We start from the raw sequence: 22,660 nt of genomic DNA on the forward strand, positions 1-22,660 counted from the left end.
CATTTAATGCAGTATTCCTATTCACAAATATATGTTATTTAGTAGGTTATGCAACAAAAAATATTGTTCATAAAGTGATTTGACGTGGAAAGTGAGACTAAAACCGGGAATGACTGCTCATAAGGCAAATGTTCTGCCCACTACACTATTGCAGTACTGCTTTATTTGCATATATCTTGATATTTATCCTCTTGTGCCATTTAAGCTGTAGTATACGTAGCTAAGCAATGGGCAAACCCATGCACCTATGGTTAAATTTTATCTGTTTGATAAAAAAATTAGCTTGTTTATATTTTATATTTTAACTATTGCTCTTATAAACGTGGGGGATGTTGCTGGGGGTATGCAAACACCTATGAGTGCTCTCACTCATTCTTATTGCTAAACTGCTGTTCTTGATTGCAGGGACGTGTATATTATGAAAGCTCTGCTGTCAGACACACCCCCTGCACTCGTACATGCTCCATGTCCGTTTAGGAGCTCAGGCAGCGCGCCTTCATTAATATGCATGGCACGCTGCCATGCTGCTCCTAAATGGCTGCTTCCGTGCAGGACTAAGCTAGTCCTACATGGAAGAATAGTGATTTCAGGAGTACAAGTCATAAAGTGTTTATATGAGTTTAGTGTTTGTTCTAACAATAATGTTAATGATCAGAGGTGATAGTAGATGAGATTGAAGGAAGGTTTGAAAAAGATGACACTGTACTTTAGGTGGGAAGGGAGCAGGAACAGTCCCAGTTTGAGGTAAGGTAAGAATAGAGGAGAGATTTGAAATTTGAAATTAAAAGTGTTTGCGAGTACAGTGGAGGGAGGGTGTGGGGATTCCATAGTTTAGCTAAGGAGTATGATAGAAGTAATTGTCTAGGCCAGCGAAGGGGTTTATATATTTTAAGGAGGTTTAGGTTTTTCAGATCTAAGAGTATGACTGTGGAAGTAAGGGGTTAAGATAGAGGAAAGAGAGGGGCAGATGGAGGGTTGGAATAATATATGTTTGTGAGCAGTGGTTAGTTGTATGAATTTCAGGAAATTAGGAAGCTCAAGCCAGTTTAGGGAGTGGAGAGTAATGGCAGTGATGGGTAGAGTATTTGGACCCTGTACAGTATCTTGACAGAATTCCTGTTGGAGGCCTTCAACAGATTACTGGATAGTTCAGAAGAGCCAGAGGATTATTGGCCAGAATTGCTGTAACTTTGCACAAGGGGAAATCAGAAAAAATATCTGGAGAAACAACAGTGAGAGAGAAAATCATAGAAAAATATTGAGAAGGTTAATATAATTTCTTCTAGGGGACAGCATTATCCAGGACTAACATGGGTTCACAAATAGAAGCAACTGCCATACAAACTTGATCTAGTTTAATGACTGGGTTATAGACTAACTTGACAGAGGAGTACAGGTAGAGGTACTCTGCCTAGAGTTCAACAAAGCCCTTGACTTTGTCTCTCACAGAAGGAGATCCAGCTAAAGCTTTTATCGATCCCTTCTCTTCAGTACGATGAATCCTTTGAGTGGCTTTCATCTTGTTTCCTTTCAGCAGCCTGATATTCCTTCCTTATATAGCCTCGTGTACTGCACAACTTCCAACATGCTCTCCCCCTCATATTCACCTGTAACTCAGTAAAAAAAAATGGATCAGGTTTGACTGATGTCTCCCTCTGGCTATAAAGTCATGATGATTGCTATACTTGAGACTGTTGTCATCCAGGAATGCTGAAAGCTTTCTCCACAACTTCCCATGATGATGTTGTTAGCTTTACCTATATGTTGTTCAGTTACAAGTTCACAAAGGTTCAATCAGTTGAAAACAAGGAGGTGAACCTTCATCTTCAAAAAGTGTTCTTGCAGGGTACCCCCATAAACCTGAATATAAGTAATTTTGTTCCCCATACAACTTCACATATGTATACAAACATGGTCACACAACCATGGAGAAAAGAGAAAATAATTTTAAAAAAGGAAATCACAACCAGCACTCACTTAGAAATGATGCTAGCACTGGATTTTATGAAGAGCAGTGATCACAAAGTTCAGCATTAGGAAGTTGGACTCAGCTAGTTGAGACCTCAAGTGAATGGTACAGAAGTTGTTAAGTTTACAGACCTGTAGTTCCCAGTGGCGGCTGGTGACTTCAAATCAAAGGGGGGCTGCAGGAGACAGCTGAATGGGTGGGGTCAATGGGAATGGGTGTGGCCAACTAGAAAGGGGAGGGGCTATGCTCAAAACCACAAAAACTGTAACTTTAATTAAATACTCTGCCCTTTGGTGCCAAACCATCATTATGAGAGTAACTCTTAGAATAGCAACACTATAAACAAACTCGTGGTGTTGCAATGGGGGCTTCTTGTGCCCCCATTTTTGCTAATTTGGTTATGCTCGAGTGGGAGAACAAGTACATCTTCCCAAGTGAATATTACCAATACATCGGATTATACACTAGGTTCCTGGACGACATGTTTATTTTATGGAAAGGTCCAGAAGAGAAGATACAAGAGTTCTTAGAGTACCTTAATAACACCACGGAATTCCTCAAATTTACCTACCAGTATGACAAAGTGGGAATAGCATATCTGGACACTTGGATTAGTACTACAGGACAAGGGTTTGAGTCTAGAATATACAGAAAACCCACGTTTCAAATGACTACATACATTATAGCAGTTGTCATCCTGGCCACATCTTCGTAATGTAGTTAAAGGCCAATGCATAAGGATAGCCAGAATGTCATCGACTAAGGAGATTATGCAAAGTGAATTAGATACTCTTTTAAGTTATTTTTAGATAGAGGTTACCCTAAACATATGTTGATCAACATTACGTCTTATGTTAAGAAAGAACGGGGTAGTAAATATGTACCACTACTGGGTACAGGTAGTATGGTGAGTACTAAAGTCCAAATAGACCGAGATAATAGAGTATGCATCATCAGGTTTAACCCCTATACCAACATTATGACAGAAATTTTAAAGAAACATTGGGACATAATTACTAGTAATGTACCTATTGGAAACATACTAGGTACGAAACCCTCTATAGTATATAAAACAGGTTTGAATTTAAAAAGAATAATAGAGACTAAGAAAAAGGCCTACACAGGAAACAGTAGGAAGGGCACTACGAGTTGTGGTGCATGTAGTCAGTGTAAATATATTAACACAAAATGTAGGATGAGACTTAAGAATATTGTGAAATCTGTAGTATACCCTAAGAAGGGTAATTGCAATACACAGCGTATTGTGTATATTGCTGAGTGTGAGAAATGCGTATACTATATAGGAAAGACTGAGAGGAAATTCAAAACTCGATATATGAAAGCACCTGTATAGTATTAGGAAAGGAGATACTAAGAACGCTCTAAGTAGACACATTATAGAAAAGGGAAGTGAACATAGTTTTAAATTTGCTATTATAGACCAGGTAGAGGTAAATGACAGAGGAGGAAATTGGAAAATATATTTAGCTTGGTTAGAAAGTAAGTGGCAGATATGTTTAGATGCCACATCCCCCCCGGGTATAAATGACCATATAAGTATCAAGCCTTTTTTGGCGTTAGAGTAAGGAAATTTCATCAGCCGAGGACATTTTATATATATATTTTATACATTAACACACAATATATATTTTTACTTATTTATATATATTTACTATGAATTTATAAATTCAAAATTTTAGCATAGGGTAGATAGTATAAGGGACCCAATAATGAAATGTATTATGCACTGTATAAAAGCACTTTAGTACTATTATACAGTACATTTTATGACAGTGGTTAATATACATATTTTTGTGACTTTTTATTGTATTTTTATTCTCAACAAATGTTAATTGAGTGATTTTGTTTTTAATTAACAATTTTGTTTTTAACCAATTATGTAATTAACTTTTGGCCAAAAATTTGTGTATATAAAGGAAGTGACATGTTAGGGGAAATGGTTCTGAAGAAATCTGGTAAATGCAGATGAAAGCGCTCAACCATTCTTACTAGATGTACTTTGTGGTGCTGGCAGTTATCGAATAAAGTTGTGTGACAAAAAGCAACAGGCGAGTTTGCTTCTGATTCACGGCTCGAGTCCAGGGGATCTACGTTTGCTATTCTAAGAGTTATTGTTGTTTTGTTCCACTTTCATCATTATGAGAGTCCAATCAAGACAAAATGAAGTGTAGAAGAAAAAAACATATTTCAATCCATTGGCTGCATGACAGCTTACTTAATATCTAGATGGAAGCAAAAGGTTGTGAGGCATGAAAAAATAAATTACTTTTTAAATACATTACTGGAATGCTAGTCAAAATCAAGTATAAGAAAAACAAGCAGCACTCAGCTCAAACCACTTCTACTTGTACTCCAGTTCTAATTATAATTTATATTTAGCTTTATTAAAGTACCAAGTAACATGCTGAAAGTAACAATCTCTGTGATGCCCCCACTTGTAAAAATGTTTCTTATCCAAAAAAGACCTGCTGCGTGACAACAACTATCTACTTATTTCATGGGGAAAACATGATCAAAGTAAAAAATGAAAAGCAAACAAGAAACAAGCTCAACATACATTGCTTAAAGGATTACTGCATAGGATATGGACCACACATGATAGATTGGCATTTTGTTTAGTTTGCAGGTAAAGCCTGTAATGAGCTCTTAAAATAATGTAATCCTGTCCTTTATTACAAATACTGTCATATGCATTTCAATACCCAAGGCTTATATGTTATCTAGTTATGTAGGTATTCTCTGCATGGCAACATCAGAAAGGCTTTCAATGTTGGCAATTATTTAACAGTATGCTTATTAAAACTTACTTGCATCTTTCAATCTCAGACAAGCTTACCAGATGGTCTTTAAAGCACTGCTACTTAAATACAGAGCAACAAGCACTTTCTGAATAATAATAAGCATACATCAACAGTATAAAAATATGACAGAAACCAGAACATTCTGCAAAATGAAGGACAGATGAAAAGCCATTGTAGTACTTGTGTCTACCTTGGATGGGGGGATATTCTACACATTTACACTGCATAACTGCTCCTTGCCTTGCTTGGACACATCCAGTCACTACATGGGGGAGTGGAGTGCAACAAGTATGTCATAATTTTAAATGTCTTTGGCTGTCTGCAATGGCTCTGACACATTTGTCATACCTCTCAACCTCAGAGCAACAAATCTGGACATAGCCATACATAGAAGTGGGACAAAGGCCCAAAAATAAGGACAATTTTTAAATATTGCTCTTATAAACTTAGAAAGATAATAGAATAGTAGGTCTTGTATTAGTATGAATTTTCTGAAGGGTATGAAATCTGAAACTGAAATGTCTGTTATTATTTTCTGACTTCAGTCTTTAATGATTTGCCACTAATTTGCCAAAAAAAACCCACAATTTTATGAAAAATGGACCAAAAATGTGATTCAAAAATATAAAATAGCCACACAATACAGCTGGGAACCTGTCAAAGAAGGGACACTTTTTAATATTAGTACTGCTAACTTGAGCAGCTGACAAAAATAAAATAATCTACATGCATTTCTGAAATAAAAGTAATCTATAACTGACTATTACAGTTATTTATTAATTGTAAACCCTCCATGTTTTCTTCCAAAATTGCCATTTTGCAGAGGGATTATTTGGGGAAGAACAACATTTTGAGCCAAAATTGGGGACAGTTGAGAGGTTTGGATATGCCTAATTCTATAAAGCAATTTATTTGCATGTACCTCTCAACCTGTTAATACAGGAAATCTGGACAAGGCCAAATATATGGGGGGAACATATAAACAGTACTAAAAATTGCTCTTGCATAAACTGAGACAGTTGATGGAATAACAGGTCTTGCTTTCGCATGCATTTTTCTGAAGGTTATGAAGTCTGAAACTCAGTGTATGTCATTATTTAGTGACTTCATTCCTAAATGATTTGACAGAAAACCACAAATTTTATGAGGAACAAACGAAAAATAAGAAGCAAAAATCTATTCATTCTGCAAAAATCTGGACAGTTGAGAGATATAGTTCTGCCAGGGCTGTCTTTGAGATTGCTGCCCTTTCCCCCTCACAAAATCATGGTTGAATGGAGCTTCCCCCCTACAGCTATTCCAATGAACTATTACTTGGCTATTTCACCCCATTTGCCATAAACACTAATGTGCATACTGCTTTACTTCTGCAATGATTTGGACTTCATTTATAAGTTTTATTTTGCATTTTACAGCGCAAACACTAATAGATATCATATCTGCTAAATAAAGCCATGCAGTCTCACAATGAGAACAGACTTAGCATTAAAACTTCTCTGCCCTTGAAAACTCACAATCACTGAAACAGCATTGAAACCCACATTCAAAGAAAATGCATTTTGACAGTGGCAGATTAACTTTAGGTTTGGGCTGTTTTCAAATCACAGGCCCCTTGCACACAAAACATACACATGCTCTTTCATACACCTTCCTGATTGCATTAAATTATATTCCTTGAACAATACAGTACAGTTTTAGAGGGGGTTTTAAATTTATTGTTTTGACATTTTTGCAGTAAACAATGAAACAAAATGCATGCAGCAGTAATGACAAAACTGCCCAGTTCAGAACATTTCTATCATAAAAGTCTACTCAAACTTCTACAGTCCACCAGTATCAGTACATATGCACAATCTCTGAAGAAGTAAAAGTCATCTAAATAATTCCACATTAAAGAGATCTGTAACTAATGAAGAGGTTGCTGCTAGCAAACAACTTTGTATTTCATTGTTTTATCTACAAATAAAGTGCCTGTTACCCTTGAGGAATAAATTGCCTATCTTACACAAAAAAAATGATAAGCTAGCAATATTGCAACAGGAAATAGATGGCAAACTGATAACAGGTTCATTGTTACTAGATATATTTGCCAAAAAGGAGTGCAGCATCCACCCCTTTTGCAACACAGTACAGTATCAACAACGCATCTATCTACTGTGGGAGTAGAACCCACAGTCTTCTGCATCAAAAGCAAGTACACTACCTGTTGTGCTATTAACAATGCAAGAAGACTCAGCATAAGTAGCCCTAAACTTTTGCTCCCCTGAAGTTCTCAGCTCCTTGTAAAATCTACTCACTCAGTTGGATCTCTGAACTTTGCAGCACAAAGAAATCTGGAAAAAGCCAAAGTTTATTGTGGGGGGGACAAAAGCCCAAAAACCAGGGACACATTTTAAACATTGCTTGTATAATGTTGGAAAGTTGCTAGAATAAAATGCTGTGTTACCACCATCCATTTCACTGCCAAGCCTTAAACCCAGGACCCTGTGCAAAACAGTCAGAGCAACATACCACTATGCCAAATCAGCTGTTTTATGAAAGAGGAAGACAGAAACTTAAATGGCTACCATTTAGTGAATTCAGTTCTCACCATAGCACAGCTGTCAACCTCTTAGCACAAAATACCTGAACAAAGCCAATAATGGGTGAATACAGCCCCCAAACATTCAGTGAATTCAGTTCTCACCATAGCTCTCAACCTCTTAGTAAAAAACACCCGGACAAAGCCAGTAATGGGGGAATATAGCCCCCAAACATATTCAGTGAATTCAGTTCTTACCATAGCTCTCAACCCTAGCACAAAACCTGGAAGAAGCCAATAATGGGGGAATACAGTCCCAAAAAATAGGGACAAATTTCAAATATCCATCTTATACACTTTGAAAATTACTAGAATAAAAGCTTTTGTGTTACCATGCACTTTCTGAAGAATATTAAGTCTTATATTCAAATGTGTGTCATTTTTAACATTTGTTAATCAGGAAAGTCTGACTTGGAACAAAAGCTAATTTTTAGTAGAGGCCCAGGGAGAAACACTCCAGACAGACACATGCCTTTGCAAGATGGGAGGACACTAGAGGAAACAAAAACAGGGAGGGCATACAAACTCCGCACAGAAGGTAAGGCACCCCAGCCAAGAATCAAACCAGAGAACATGTAGCTGTAAGGCAACAATGCTACCACTGCACCAATGCACTGCTGGATTTGCAAGGACACAAAAATACAGAAACCACAGTTTTTTGATGAACAGAACAAGTATGAGGGAAAAATCTGAAACATTTTTACAAATGGTGTTGGGTAGGGAATTCAGGCTCTTGCCACCTGGGCCCAAGATACAAGGTTCAAGCCTTATTCTCTGCATAGCACCTGAGGCATTTCACACACACTCTCACACTAAATCCTTCATTTGTTGGAGCAGTACAAGCCCACGAGTTGTCCTTTCCCAACAAGACTCCCAGCCTGCCAACGTTGCAGTCTGAGCCTGATTCCTTTCTAGTGACAGTCTATGCAGTTACAACTGCATAGACTTCTGGGATCTCTGCACTTGAATGCTTCTTAATCTGGACTGCTGCTGAGACAGTCTGTGCATGCTCCAGACTGTCTCAGCAGTGGTCTGGATATTGGAAATGCTGCTAGTGCGCATGTGCGAAGGTCCACTACTTGAGATAATTTATTTTCTTTGTATTTTATTTTACTTTCTTTCTTTTTTTACAGCTGAGGAGGCTGCAGTCTGGCAGTCCAATAGCACGGGCCGCCCCTGATAGTTCCCCACATTTTATCTGCTACTCTCCCTTTACAAGAATAGCACACTTGCTGCTCTTTAGTCTTTTGCCACTCCTGCACTAGCCAGTGATCTGTTAAACATCTATTTCAAGTGCTCTACCAACACACTAGCTCAATTGTGGATGCTTCTGAGATACAACCCATCTGATCTTTCTGGTACTCTAAAGGCAGTCACTACTCTTTGAACCTTCTGTTCCTAATGCTGATGACTGTCTAGTGTTTTTCCCTTTCTTTTCTACCTTCTCTCAGTGTTGCACCCTCCATTTGTTTTCCTTTATGAAGACTGAAGCAAAGTTTTCATTTAGAACATCTGCTTTTCCCAGTCTTTGGTGATTTGTCTCTGGCCAGTTATGCCTCTCCTTTACCAGCTTCTGCTATATAACTACATCACCTTCAGCTTTAGCCTTTGCCACCTATATCATCTTAGATTCCATCCCTGTCTTCTTTATACTATGTACCGAATACATCCCTGTCTTTCCTTGAGCCCATCTGAAACTCACTTTCAGCTTGACTCTTTGCTGCCATGCCACCTTTGCTATCTTTTTTAACTTCCTCGGACTGTGCTTCCTCTGCTCCCTTGCCCATTCCTATCTACATTTATAGACCATGTCATTTGCTCTCATGGCTAGCTTTACATTGCTATCTAGACACATTAGCCTTATAATCCTTTTGTCTTTTTACCTCTTCCTCATATATATGTTCACATGACTGAATACAAAATCAGTGAGCAATGTCAGTAGCTTCCTTCCTTGTCCAATTTACACCCTACTCATTCTTAACTACATCCACAGCATCATCTAGTCTTCTAAAATCCTTCACCATTGCCTTTCTTCTTATTTTTCCTCCTACTCTAAACTACACAGTAAGCTGTTCATTGCTGGCTAATGGTGCCTTAATATGGACATCCGTTACACCCTCTGCATTGTTTAGAACTATGTTTAGAAAGACATCTTTTCTGGCACATCCTACACCAGATGGCTGAATTCCTCCTGAACCAAAACCTTCATCTCTACTTTGGGGCTCAGAATCTCATAGTCTGCCCATAGCAGATTCAAATCTCTGATGAGTATCACCCTCTTCCTCCTTCTCCATCCCTTTATTCTCTAATTCAGTCTCTCATTCTCCTTTATCAGTGTGTTTGGCCACAAATATACTGCATCAGCCCACCAACTGCTGTAATGTATTATCCCTTAACTTTCAGGGTCCTTATATGATTTCTGATTCTAGATGCACTTTTGCCCTATTCCTGGTTTGGATTTCCAGCTCTCCTCTTGCCTGCCATCTGATGCCCTACTGTATGTAGATTGCTGTGCTATTCCCATCTCTTCCTTCTCTGTCATTCCTATGAAACCTATACTCATGGACCTCTGTGTTCCACTCTCTCTTGTCATTGGCTGATGTTTCTGTGATACCAGTAATGCCCACCCTTCATTTCTACATTACTGCTTGATGCTTCATACTTAGACTTCTTCCAATGCAGAGTAAGACCAGCCAGCCATGATCCAACTCAACCTTGTTTGTTCCTCTATGTCCCATGTCTCTTTTCACCTTCAATCTACTGCTTAAACATGTACCCCTTTTGCTCTTCTCATTCACCATGCCCCTTCTGTTAGTATAAAGGTATGGGTATTGGGATGTACATTCTCAATACACAAAAGCACAACTGCAGCATCTTGGCTAATATGCCACAATAAGGAACTGTAGAGGTAGACACTGTAGACATATTAACCAATTCCGAATATGCCCAGTTAAGAGTTTAATAGTCAAGATAACACACAAACTTCTAACGAACAAACCAAATATCACCATAAAACACTTAACAATCACCACATTTTTCATCCTGGTTTATGACTTCTTCAGTGCCTTATTGTGGTGTCTTGTTTGGTGGTGCACCTTCAGCCTGTTACTATTTGGAACTGACAGTTCTTCTATGTATTGATCTTGGCTAAGATAGTACTGGTCCCTTATAGACAGCTGGTCTCTTTCCCAGGTCTCCTGCTATCCTACTAACAGTGCTAAGCTTGTCTACTGCCACAGCCAGTCATTATATTTCCTCATCCTCTCTTTTCTGTGTGTGCTGTTTGTCTGTAAAGATAATATACCCAAGAACACTATATATGACAAAATCATTGCTATTTATATGGACCACAATATGCAACCATTTGTCCTTACAGATGATTTTCCTTTCCACTTTCTAGCATTCTAGAATTCTTACAGTTTAAGACCTTGAGAATGGTTCCACTGAAATATGATTTCTTCTTCTTCACTTGCTTTGACTCCTGATCCCCTTTGAAATCTGATTTCTTCTTCTTCACTTGCTTTGACTCCTGATCCCCTTTGTGACAGAGTCTGAAAGCAATACAGCCCTGTTCTCTTTCCCCACAATGACTCTCTTTTCCTTTGCTTCCTGCTTCATGCATCTATTCCTCCCATCTGTAAATCCACCTCGACTTCAACCAGTCTTTGTGTTTTTGACTGTCTGTGCTTTCTACCGCCTTCCCTGTGGTGCATGTAATTGCTGCCACTTCCTTCAAGTGCTTTTCTTACCAGACCTGCTCAGTGTTGTCTCGCATGCCCTATGCCTCTCTCATCTGTCTGAGTGTCCCTTCTTGTTCACTTCTGTCATGTTCGTCTTGCATCGTTGACTTCTTGCCTGGCCACCTGTATGTCTTTGCCTTCCTTATCATTTGTCATTGTCCTTTGCATTTCTTTATCCACCCTGGTATCATTCTCCTTGTTTATCCTGTCATGACTGTTCCTCCCACTGTCTCCATTCACCTTACCCAACTCCACTTGCCGATACTTCTTTGATAACCTCTGACACATGCTCTTATCTCCTGCCTCCCCTACCTAACATTTCCCAGCCCACCCTGTCAGTAGGCTTCCTATTGGCTCCCTCTCCTTTGCTCTCCTTTATCTTTTCACACCTGACTAGTCAGTCCACTAGCATCTATAGAATCCATATTCTACCATGAAGCTGCCTTATTGTCATACTTCAAAACCCATATCTTATTGTCATACTGCAAAACCCATATCTTATTGTCATACTGCAAAACCCATAACTTATTGTCATACTACAAAACCCATATCTTATTGTCATACTGCAAAACCCATATCTTATTGTCATACTGCAAAACCCATATCTTATTGTCATACTGCAAAACCCATAACTTATTGTCATACTACAAAACCCATATCTTATTGTCATACTGCAAAACCCATATCTTATTGTCATACTGCAAAACCCATATCCTATTGTCATACTGCAAAAGCCATATCTTATTGTCATACTGCAAAACCCATATCCTATTGTCATACTGCAAAACCCATATCTTATTGTCATACTGCAAAACCCATATCCTATTGTCATACTGCAAAACCCATATCTTATTGTCATACTGCAAAACCCATATCTTATTGTCATACTGCAAAACCCATAACTTATTGTCATACTACAAAACCCATATCTTATTGTCATACTGCAAAACCCATATCTTATTGTCATACTACAAAACCCATATCTTATTGACATACTGCAAAAGCCATGACCCAAGCAGATGATCCACACTTTGAGTACTTCACAAATCTCTTCCCTATTATTCTTATTCAGTCTGCATTACCTCTTTTCATTTATGTACATTTCTTGGATCCCCAACTTTTTTCTTTATTGCATTTTCCTTGTTGATCTTTCCTATTGATATATATTTTTCATAGCCAGCTAGGTATTATTTAAGGAAGTTGGGAACATTGTCAACAATTTAAATGTAAGCTGAGAAAGGTATTTAAAACTGTATGAATTGCAGTGTGCAGCTGGTGAGTGAGGAGAGAGGAAAGGAATGATATCTCAAGTTTAACCATTTTAAGGGGAGGGTCTTCCTGATATGATCATGTGTCAGCAGATGAGATCAAAGTAGGAGGGGCGTGTAAATAAAAGACCACTGGGCTTCCTGCCTCATACAGCTGCAACAGGGATGGAGTGAACAGGGTGGAGAAACCAGAAATTCTTGCAGAAATTTTACCTGACATTTATCAGTGACAAAGTTTGACGTATTTTCCTTACCTTCGAAGAAAAAACTTAAGTGAAATGCTATTTATCAGCTCCTCCCACAATACAGATACTGTGAATCCCTCTAGATTTAAAGAATGCAATACAAACATTTCCTCATTATATAACCTAGAAATGTTAAATCTCCAATAAAGAGAAATTTAAAGAAAAACAAAACTGCAAAAAAAGAAGAGCAAAAGGCAAGAAAATAATTTGACTTTACAGACTACAAACAACAGTTCAAAAATGCTCACAGAAAATTCTCTTCTGGCAGTCTTTTAGTTAAATTTCATCTTTTAGATTAGATGTTAAACCTAGGTACTATGTCCTTGAGTTTGTGGTAGCATAGGTGTATGTAAAAGGTATCATAGCACCTATTGAAAAGAGTAAGGAAGGTTTAATACAACATTAAGCAAAAACATCTCATAACACAATCAACAAGGGGAAAATATATACACAAGAAAAAAATAATACAATAAAAAACATGTCCAGAAGTCCAGCAATATCATTTTGAAAAACATACATATATTTCCCCATTTCTTCCATAACCATTTCCTTAGTGTTCTCAATTTTGAAACACAGTCCCAAGTTTTGTTAAACAATAGTTCTTCACACCTTACTAACCAAATGTGCCATAATATCCCAACAAGAAATATATCTGTTAAATATGCATCAGTTGGCAAAGACCTATAATAATATCCATACAGAATCACGTATGGTGGGAAAAAGAAAATCAACATTCTGAGAATATAAAAGCATTTGCTAAAATAACTGAATTCTGGAACAGTCTAAAAATATATGAGAAAGGCTTTCTTCATCATTGCAAATATGAAGCATTTTATCAGTGTATTCCTTTAAGATGTAATGACACAGTGTCATATGTTTACCTATAAACATACTCTACCAAATGTCAGTGTATTTCTCCATAGCACTTCTCTAAGCAAATCCACTCTATCATGTTGCATCACAAGAACTTTCCAGTATAAATGCATAGAGGCTATCATCCCAAAAGTCAGCTGTATCCAATATGCTGATGACTCTACTCTGATTTGCTCAGCCACATCTCCAGTAGAGTTATGGTCAGCTACCCAGACCACCTTTAATACAATAGAAAACTGGCTTTCTGAACATCGTCTGATCCTAAATCCCAAAAAAACTAAAATGCTGTTATTTTCACCAACATGTAGGTCTACCGCTTTCACCTTTACCATAAAATCAAGTGATGGCACAATAATCTCCCCTGACCCATCTACAAAACTATTAGGTGTCATCATAGACAATAATCTCAAATTTGACCTACATGTTAACCAAACTATCAAAACCATCAATAAAAAACTAGGGTCACTTTATAGAATAAAAGCCTTCCTAACCCCTCCAGCTAAAATTGCCATAGCTCGCTCTCACCTTCTTTCAACCCTTCTGTATGCATCCCCTCTACTCTCGAATTTGAACAAGACTGTCCTTAACAAACTCTCAATTTGCTACAACCACATTGCCAGGTATGCCACTGGGCTGCCTTTTAGGACACATCATTGCATCAATCTAAATCAGCTTGGTTGGCTTGAACTACCCAGCCTAATCCAGTATAACCAACTGATTATGGTCTATAAAATCCTCTATAATCCAGACAATACTCCTGCACTTAAAAATATTATCACCCCCTATAACAATCCTAGACCGCTTTGATCCTCTAACAAACTACTAATTCAGACTAGCAAAATTAATAACACAGCCGGTGACTCTCTCTTTGCAAACTCTGTAAGTAGATCCTGGAACTCTCTTCCAACTGATATTACCTTACTTTCCACCTTAGGTCAATTTAAAACTAGACTCAAACAACATTTGTCACTTAACTGGCTATGTCAATGTATCAAGCCTGGCTAACTCGAATGTGTAAAAATCTGTTAACCAGTTTACTGTGTAATTTAATTTAATCCTGACTTGTGCTCAGGACTAACTTTAACCTGTGGAACTTGTTTAACTTGTAAATAATGTGTTTGCAATATGTAATGCTGGTATTATGTAATGCTGTATCTGCTTACCCTTGGAGCTTTTCTCCCCGGGCCTCCACTGAAAATGGACATGCATCCAGTCGGACTATCCTGGTCAACAAATGTAAAATAAAATAAAAAAATAAATAAATAGATAATAGGACTTATTAGACCTAACCCACCATCTTCTTTTTTTTCACAAAAAATAACATTTATCTTAATAAGGTTTAACATATCCCCCTCCCTCTCACAAAAAAAATATATATAAAGATGCCTAAAAGTATCATTTCTTTCTTTTTGGTAAAGGAAAAGCTTGTCTTATATAAACTAATTTTCCTAGTATAATACTGTTCAAAACATAAATTTTTTTTTGAAAAACACAATTTAAAACACTGCCAGGTATCCAAAATCTTTTGTATATCAACAAAAATACAATCCATCTGAGTCAGAAATGTCTGCTCCCCACCTAAAGTTATCCAAAAATAGTAATTTTATTGTGCACAAAATGTTCATGTCAAAAGACGTAAACCCCAAACCAACACACTGTTACATATTAAGGGCCAATCCCACCTCCCATAAGATAGATTTAATTTCCTAAAGGGTAGCATCACTATAATATTCCAAGTTGAGTATAAGATTGAAATCATCAGCATATGAAAAAAAAACAGAGATAGAGTAAGACATGGTATATAAAGTGTCTTTACAGGACCTAGAACACTCCTCTACAACAGCATTTGCCACCAAGTTAAATAACATTCCACTCAACTGGCAGCCTTGTTTGACATCTCAACAAATTTAAATGTTATTAGCAAGTTAACTGTTCATTAAAGGTCTTAGCCAAGAATTTTCATAGTGTATAGAACATGCAAAGATTTAATACTGATACCATAAGATTTCAGTATACCCCACAAACTTTTATGTGAAATCATATCAAAAGCACTCTGTACATCACACTACATAACCAGGCATTTCTTAGTATGAGTAGTACTCGTAATTATTTCATGTAAGACTACTAGCATTTCCCTACTCAATCTCCCCTTCACTCCAAAAAGACCTGTATGAAATCTATTAATGAAAACACAAGCTAATCTAATTTGTAGTATTTTACAGAAAATGTTATAGTCTGTGTTTGTTAACGTAATGGACCTCCATTTCCGAATATCTTCTTTTTGCCCTTTCTTTTTCAATATAACTCTTATAACACTATCACACACAGACTCACTAGTTATACTGGTATCTAAGCATGCATTCAATACACTGAGAAAAATTAAATTCTGTCTCTCAGACATATTTTTGTAGAACCCATATGTAATTTCATCTATACCTTGGGATGAATCAGCAGAAAAGTCACGCAAAACAGTATTTAATTCTGACAAAGATATGTCATCCTCTAATGCCTTAATGTTTTCCAGAGAAATTTGAGGGATATTACATTGTGTTACAACAGTTTCACAGGGGGAAAAATGTTAACATAAGTCTTTGCTATCTGCATTATTCCAGACTGTGCAGAGGCCATATCACCATCAGTATTAAGCAACCCTAGAATTAATTCAGATTTTTTAAACTTTTTATTAAAAAGAGATATACTTCTTATTTAGAGCCTTAAATAACAGTGTTGCTTTACAAAAAGAATATCTATTCTAACACCTGTAAGTGTTTCTAAAACACTTCCACCTTCTAGGTAGATATGAGAGCCGCCAGACTGTAAGAAAACCTCATAATTCTTCAAAGCAGAAAAATATTTATTCCCCAGGATTTAATAAACTCTGTGTAGGCATGGTGTAGAGCCTACACAGAATGTTACCATGTCCGTGTACATGGCTCCCCCTCGGCAGTACGCCATGCATATTAATCATAGCAAGCTGCTGAGAGAGAGCCATGGAACATGGTTATTGAATCAGTTTAGGGAGTATAGTGACAACTGTGTCTGCAGATGAGTAAGACACTTCCTGCACCGCCCATTTGTATAATGTCAAGTGGTTATATTATTGTGTTTTTTTTATATTTTTGTCTTATTTCATAGGTTCATAGGTTCATACTAGGCTATCTGCCCTAGTGCATTTATAAGCCTAGCCAGAGTGTGTTTGGCTTTCACCACCCATTTTAAATAAATTTTGCTATGCCCTTTTTCGAGGTTAGTATAATGTGCCTCTGTCTAACAGTGACACAGAAGTGATACCAGGGGTAAACCTACGATCTCCCATCCACTCATCAAGATTCCTCTTGAAGAGAGTCAATGAGGGACTCTGCCTAACCTGGACTGGGATTTTATTCCAGAGTGAAGGGAGCCTCTGGGTTATGAATCTGTCCCTCCAGCATGTCCTATTTATTTCAGTGCTGAGATTCAAGTCTCTTGAGCGCGTAGCTTGATGGGATTTGGATTTTCTGAGTTGCAGCATGTCCATTAATTCTGGGTTGGACATGGCTTTATACACCAGGCACAGATTGCCTCTGAGCAGGCGGTATGCCACTGGGTAGAGCTGGAGTTTCTTTAACCGGGCAGCATATGGCATCTGTTTGAGCCCTTTGATCCTCTTGTTGAGGTACTTTTGGGGTCGTTCCAGTTGCTGCAGGTATCTGGTAAGGTACATCCCAAAAGGGGCATTGTACTCAATTATGGGCCTGTTGAGGGATGAGTAAAGAGGCACGATGACCTCCCCTGATCTAGATGTGAATCCCTTCATGATTAGGTGGGCTATATAAAATGTTTTTCTAACCACTTTGGCCATGTGGTTGTCAAATGAGAGATTGCTATCAACTTGGGTCCCCAGGTCCCTAATTACTTCTTCTGTACTTAATGGATTACCACCTATGAGGTAATTTGTGGGCACTTTGTTTTTGCCAAAGGGGATGACTATACACTTTTTGGCGTTTAGCTTGAGGCGATTGCTCTGGCACCAGTTGTCTGTTTCCATGAGGCCCTTTTGGAGGATGCTTGTGTCGGCTGGAGAGTAGATTATGGTGCCCAGTTTGCAGTCATCTGCGAACTTGGTCAGCCACAGTCCTTCCGTGTTGGCCTGTACCTCTGAGAAATATATACCGAACAAGAGAGGTCCCAGGACTGAGCCTTGTGGGACGCCACTTGTAACTGGTTTGGAGTCTGACATGGCTCCAGCAATTCTAACCATGTGGGTTCTGTCCTTGAGCCAGTTTGCAACCCATCTAGTGACATAGGGGTTTATATTTAAGCTGGTGAGCTTATCTATAATGCCCGAGTGGGGTATTGTATCGAAGGCTTTTGCGAGGTCCAGGTAGGCTGTGTGGACCAACTTCCCCTCGTCAATGGCCTTGGTGACTGTTTCAAAGAAATCAACCTGGTTTAAGAGGCAGGATCTGCCCTTAACAAAGCCAAACTGGGTAGGATCTAGTGTCTGTAGGCCCCCAGTATCTTTATTTATGAGGTCCATGATGATCCTTTCCATAGCTTTGCAGACCAAACTAGTCAGGCTTATGGGGTGATAGTTTCCAGGATCCATTGAGGCACCACCTTTATTTGTTTCTATTTCTTTTTTTTGTTTGTTTTTTTTGAAAGGATGTTTGTGCAACATAGTGTGGACCACAGCAATGTTGAGCAGTGTCGAGACACCTTGCCAGACATCTAAAAATAGAAATCGGATGCAATTAATTATTAATTTAAAGGTCATGTTTAAGCATAGCTGAGTGGGTTTGCATGGCATGGCACGGTGCTCAGCAGTGCTTATAGGCAGCTGAGAGGTATATGTAAAGGACATGCAGCACATATCCATGAGCAGTAGGTACAGGGTTTAAATACATGCAAGGGAAAAAAGTATTTATGTTTGAAATACAAAGTATACCACTTATATGTAAATTCTGTCCTGCTGTGCTCTGCTAAGCCCTGCTAAGCACCACATAAACACAATTATGGTTGAAAATGTTTATGCACTGCTCGGTGCTGCTTGGCTGGTTTGTGCACTGCTAAGCAATGCTAAGCATACCTGTCTTCAGGTTTTTGCACTGCTCAGCTTAGCTGTGCTGGTTTGGGCACTGCTAAATGATGAACTGCATTTTTAAATATTGCCCAATGGTATGTTAGGGTGGGAAAACAGGCTATATTAAGCATAATAGGTGAGAATACAGTATAATCCATTGGAGTTCTGTCTCTGAAGGATACTATGGCAGGCATTGGTGAGGGTTCGCATTTTCAGGTGCAGTGTTGGGGCATCCTGGATTCCAGGGTCATGGTCAGACTTCTTGTAAAAAAACATGAAGACTGGCTTCTGCAAGGAGGTTGTCAGGGCTTAGAGTGCAAGGCAGAGGCCTGAGACTGGCTGGTAAGGGACCTCACCAGTGCAATTGGAATCCTTCACACAGGTGAGCAGTGTTGTCACCACTATGATGACCTGAAGAGACATAAGGGGGATCTCTGGGACACCTGAGTCCAAGAATGTTGGGCAGGGGATATCCTACATGTATGTAAGAACTTTTATCTCTGTACTGCCAGGTCTAATCTGAATGTCTGCTAAACTGGTATGCATAATGGTGTTCTTCTCTCCCAATAGCTGCAGAGGATAGGGCTTGCAGTCTCAAGGCTCATGCCAGGTGCTTGGTCAGATTGCACTGTGAGTGTGGTGAGTATGGATATATTATACTAACTGTAGTGAAACAAGCAAGAAAGAGTAAAGCATTACCTGCAATAATGTCTGTACATTAAAGTTTGCATTGCAATAAATGTGGACTTTGAGCTATTGTGCAATAAACGAATAATGCCAACTGTAGTACAATAAAAAAAACAAAACAATAGCATTACCTGTAACAGTACTACCAGGTCAGATATTAGTTCCATGTGAGCTCTAGGCAAATATCAGTCAGTCAGTAGTCAGCAGTAACTCAGTAGCTCAGTGTGTTAAGTGCTCTGTCTGTAGTATAGTTTGCCACACACAGACCAGGGTTCAAATCCATGTTATGTATATTGCAGTATAATTTACATAATGTTTATAGATTCTCTCTCCACAGGAACTACAGGTAAATGGGTGAGGTAGCCTATATTATGAGTAAATAATTGTATGTTTAGATGTCACAGACTGTTAAAATCATTAGCAAGAATGTGAAAAGTACAGCATAACATAAAGAAAATAAATATAATAATAAGCAAATAAAATGAAATAAATAACGTGTAATCTTGGTATGGGTGTATGCCTGGACTGTCTATTCAAAGTTGCTGCAGCCAGTTCATACATTCCATGCAGATACCCTCTGCAGTCACTGTTATTGGGTTCTATCCCCATGCTTGTCAAGCAAGCCATGATAGTTTATGTTCTGTACACATACATGTCTCTCAAGTGTCACACTGTCATGTAATGTAATTAGTAGTACACAATTCATCTGTCACAGGATTACCATTGGAATACTACCTGTTAGATATTATGAATATAAGGCTGAAATTAATTCTGTTGTAAATATGCTAAAAGAAAAAGCTTGCTTAAATGCAGAAACAGTTTAGTAATATGTGATCAGCATTCATATTAAATGACTATGGCTTGGAAAATAAGGAACCTGCTGAATGGACATTATTTCCCTTACAGACTTAAAACCAGGATGTATGCAAGAGCAAAAATGCAAAATCTGCTTTTAAAGAATGGACAATGATACTGTGATAATATGTTTCCTTTTTCTGCATTTGGCACAAGAACAGATGTTCTTATACAAAATACAAAAAACAAGATGTGCACACTGTCAGAAAAGCTGGCTTTTTATGAATTCAGCAAAAATGTGACAAGACATTGTTAAACAAGGAAGCTGAAAAATAATATCATTAAGTCAGCAGTTTGCATCAGCATCTGCAACAATTAGTACTGTTTCTACAGAATGAGCAATTCTCCAAAATAGAATACCAAGAGGAAATGTATATGTATGTGCATGACTAAAATTGTATATAAAGATCTGTATGAGTCCAGTTATGTTAGAGGTATTTGTAGAGCATTTGTCTCGAGGTAAATGTTATATCTCTCACATCATCTGTACTATATGATAAGTAAAGTGGAACAGTACTTTAAGCTGCAACGTTAGTCCGTTTGGTTTATTATAAAAAGTTATTTGCTACTGCTTTAAGTTGATGCTGCAAAGTATATTCTCTCATCAGTGTATATTCTGCAAGTTTCTGTATGCAACAGACTGTGAATGCAAATATAACCAGACTTTGATTTTAAGCAGAATCCAGCCAGCAAGACTGAGTGTCTTACGCACACACACACACACACACACACACACACACACACACACACACACACACACACACACACATACACACACACATACACACACACACACATACACACACACAACTTTTGAATTAACTATAAGAGACAAGAACCATGTGCTACTGCAAGCATTTATACACTGCTGAAAATATGCAGTTTCAATGTCATTTTAACCATCACATTGTGTTTATGTCTCTGAACTGCCCATTCACATCTTGGTAAAATACTAAACTGGGCTTAGATATTAAATATTTGAATGCAATAATTTCAGCATATTTAATACTTGAAGATTTATACACTAGAGAATGCTATGTACATATTAATCCATTAGCTGTATAAGTACAATATTTTAATATAATTTTCCTCTAACTGGGGTAAAACTAGTGATATTACAACTTGACAAATTACTTTTGAACTTATTACAATGTATCCTGTACAATATGTATTTACACAGACTGTTTGTTATTTATGCATTTCAATCTAGTAGGTACCCTGGACACAATTTTTTCCTTACATAGTCATTGCTAGACATTAATTTCATTTGTACTGAAGTCTTCTGCATTTGTACATGCAAAGACTATAAAGTACATTTAGTCTAATCTTACAAATTTAATAGTGGAACTGGCACCAAAGGCACATGTCCTGTTATTTTAAAGTACATACTCAACAATTAAAAATATTCATGCTTTTTTAAACCAACATTGTTTTGCCAAAAACATATTAAAAATAGTGACCAATCTTGTTCAATTTTTTACATATCTTTTCTTTCTCTTGTATAGCTTTGCAGTTTTACATGTTGCAAATACAATTTAATACTAAACAATACAATAATAACCATTATGATAGTTATTAACAACTTGTAAAATATCTTATCCTGTCAGGTTTAATCCATTTTACCAGTATTTCTAATACACTAATACCTGTTTTTTTTCCTCCCCCTAAAAGAGTATTGCCAAGAAGGAATGAAATATTATTTCTTCTTGTAGCTTTATTTCTGACCCTTGTTGTTTATTTTTTTTCTGTAGTTTTGTAGTTTTATTTCAGACCCTTGTTTATTCTTTTCTGTAGCTTTATTTCAGACCCTTGTTGTTTATTTTTTTCTGTAGCTTTATTTCAGACCCTTGTGCAGTACTGCTTATACAGCCAGTGTAAAACTGAGAAAGTACCCCTCCCCTTGTAGTATTGTAGCACTGTTTATCTACTTTCTGCTGTGAGAATATAATGTATACCAGCCCAACACTTTGGTCACACATCTGCTTTACTAGGTCATTTTTTATAAAGCTTTTGCTGTTTACTGCCACTAGTTGGCATTTATACCCTCCTGCACAATTGATTTACTATATCTATCTGCTGGCAGTACTTGATGCAACTGAGTTTTTTTTTTTACTTTTAACATTTACTTGCAAAGAGATTATCAGTGACATCTATGCACAATTGTGACATTTTATTACAATTACCAAATAGTGTTGCCTGCAAAAATTTTAACAATTATGTTTTAATAACAATGATGTTTTAGAAAAACTCAAGCTACTTGTCTGGCAATCAGTCTTGTTGTTTATCTTATCTTTCCAACATTTCCTGTAACTATTCATTCAGTCTAGGAAGGTCTGAGCTCACAAACTATACTCTATAAACTATAGTTAATTATTTTGGCATTTTTCCTTTAATTTGATTGTGATTTGCATAACTATGCATTTATACTACATAAATTGACATTATTTTACAATTAGCTTACATGGATTTCAGTATTTTTTTTTTATTTATCTATTTAAATGTCCTGCCATTAATTATACAAAAACTGTTTTACTAATTCCATATGTGATTTTCTTTTT

The sequence above is a fragment of the Protopterus annectens genome, chromosome 5.part1, assembly GCF_019279795.1.
Source record: "Protopterus annectens isolate FY-2018-M chromosome 5.part1, PAN1.0, whole genome shotgun sequence".
In the NCBI taxonomy this organism is placed as follows: domain Eukaryota; kingdom Metazoa; phylum Chordata; order Ceratodontiformes; family Protopteridae; genus Protopterus; species Protopterus annectens.